General features: G+C 37.3%; 1 long non-coding RNA gene across 1 annotated transcript in view; it reads left to right on the forward strand.

The window, feature by feature from the left end:
- Positions 1-2,700, forward strand: part of LOC106872919 (uncharacterized) — a 123,003-nt gene that overhangs the window by 76,406 nt on the left and 43,897 nt on the right. The window contains exon 3 of the long non-coding RNA XR_008264018.1: positions 1,611-1,714. This is a non-coding gene — a long non-coding RNA (uncharacterized LOC106872919). The remainder of the gene's footprint in view (positions 1-1,610; positions 1,715-2,700) is intronic.

Raw genomic sequence — 2,700 nt, forward strand, 5'->3', positions numbered from 1 at the left:
ACACACACACACACACACACACACACACACACACACACACACACACACACACACACACACACACATTTATGTATATTGACATATATTTGATGGTTTCAAATATTTATCACAAGGCAGGCAATATTTTAGGTTATGTGTAAGTCTATTGCATCGCCCCCAGTGTCCAACTAGTGTTTGCTCCTCCACCATCCCCTGACAACCGATGTTGGTGTGTTGACGTCCCCGTAACATAGCCGTTCGGCAAAATAGACCGATAGAAGTTCTTCGACTAAAAGGCTGTGCTCCAGCATGGCCAAATTCAAAACAACTGAAGCAAGTAAAAGAATAGATACGTATATATAGGGGCAGGAGTGGCTGTGTGGTAAGTAGCTTGCTAACCAACCACATGGTTCTGAGTTCAGTCCCACTGCGTGGCACCTTGGGAAAGTGTCTTCTACTAAAGCCTCGGGCCGACCAAAGCCTTGTGAGTGGATTTGGTAGATGGAAACTGAAAGAATCCCGTCGTATATGTATGTGTGTGTGTGTGTGTGCGTGTGTGTGTTTGTGTGTGTTTTTGTCCTCCCCCCAAGATCGCTTGACAACCGATGGGGGTGTGTTTACGTCCCCATAACATAGCGGTTCTGCAAAGGTGACCGATAGAATAAGTACTAGGCTTCCAAAGAATAAGTCCTGGGGTCGATTTGCTCGACTAAAGGTGGTGCTCTAGCATGGCCGTAGTCAAATGACTGAAACAAGTAAAAGAGTAAAAGAGTAAAAGAGAATATATATATATGAAGCCTCAACATTATACATACATTATGAAACATAATTATATACACCCATATGGATCCAATTTCGCATTAGATGCAAATCACAGATCAACGCCGTTCCACATAATTTACATAAATTTGACGTGTCAACATAAAAACTTTCGAAGGAGCAATCGAACGATATTTATATGTGATGTTTGAGCGGAAATATCCTGAGATTTGCTGTTTCAAAGAAAGTCCTGTATGTTTGTATCTCTCTCTCTCTCTCTCTTTCTTTCTATTTCCCTTCGTTTATTCTTTCACTGCATTACCTTCTATTTTTGCACTACATTACCAGCTAAGGCCATGCTGGGTTACCATGTTTTAGTGTGATTGTTGTCCTGTTTTTGGTGAAGTATTGATGTGGGTACATCTGGTATCTTAGATAAAAATAAATATCGTCCGAGGGCTCTTTGAAGACCTCCACATCTACGCCTTGCAAATCTCTGAGGTTGTTTGGCAGAAAACATTCAAGCTCGCCAGGGTTACTTTCCATTGCAAAATCAAACCTTTCAGCATTTAAAGGAAAATTCATTGAGTACTTTGGTGACAATTATGTTACTAATTGTAATGATAATGTACTTTGTTGAATGTGAAGGTATGAGTTTCTTAGCGAATATGTGTATATCTGTGCGACAGGTGGTTCGGCCCGACCATACGACATGTTGAACGTGACCTGACATTATACATACTGTAGACACATGCATAGGTATGTGTGAGCGTGTAAGTTTGCGTGTATGTGTGTATGCGTGTTCATTACTAGATAGATATACAGATATAGTATATTTATTATATTTATCCATATTTTATGTCTATTTTCAGGCGGCTGCGGAGTGAACCAGTTCTTTTGATTTGAAAAATGTATCACAATCGCAACCACATGATATTTTAAACATGGCGTTTGTTCTTTGCTCTACATGATCATGGTAAATATATTTGCTTATATGTAGTAACATCGTCCTTATTGTAGACAGAAGAGAATACACACATTCACACACACACACACACACATACGTACACCTGCACACACTTAACTATATAACGTAATCATTTATCTGCCATTTTTTCTTAAAATATTCCTGTGAATAGTCATCTTTATATCCTGAGACACCAACGCGTTCCTAAAATAGATGTTTCAAAATATTTTCGACGCGTTCCATCAAGTTATTTCATATGACAAGAAAAGAAATACATTATTGGTAACTCAGAGAAGCCTGTAAAAATAACAATAACCACAGATAAATTAGTTTTAACAAATTTTAATACAACCAACATTAAAACAACTTGTTAGGAATTAATGTGTGACAAAGAAATAATATTAGTCAATGACTAATAATCTTTTTATAATTTTGACAACTACAGATGAAAATCCAGAGCATATTTCGATCTTATTATGAACTCATCAGCGAAATATAGCTTCTACTGTATCTATAAGGATGAGAGATTGACTAAGTAAATGTACAATAGCACATAATTGTGGGAATATGTATATTTTATGAATCTTATCTCTTTAATATTATCACCTAAATACAATTCGATTGATAATGTCCTATAAGCTCCTCATCAACACCATAGAACTGTCTTGCTTATTTTGCTTGCACCTGTCAGTTGAGCGCCCGTCACTTACTGAATCAGTTAGATACCTCCATGAAACACAAATGGGTGTGAAGGAAGCCAGTAAAATGTATAAACTAAGTTCGACGAATCCATGAATGCCATTGGTCACACAGCGTTTAACACGTGGTTTAGAAATGCTACATAACAGGAAAGTCTTATTAGAATGATCTATTACGAGATTATACCGGTAAAACCAAACCCTCGCAATTCAGCAACTAGTCAAAGTTAAGGATTAAGTGTTGTATTAAATATGAATATAAATGTGTGTGTGTGTATGTGTGTGTGTGTGTTTACC

Source organism: Octopus bimaculoides, chromosome 4, assembly GCF_001194135.2.
Source record: "Octopus bimaculoides isolate UCB-OBI-ISO-001 chromosome 4, ASM119413v2, whole genome shotgun sequence".
NCBI classification, from domain to species: Eukaryota; Metazoa; Mollusca; class Cephalopoda; order Octopoda; family Octopodidae; genus Octopus; species Octopus bimaculoides.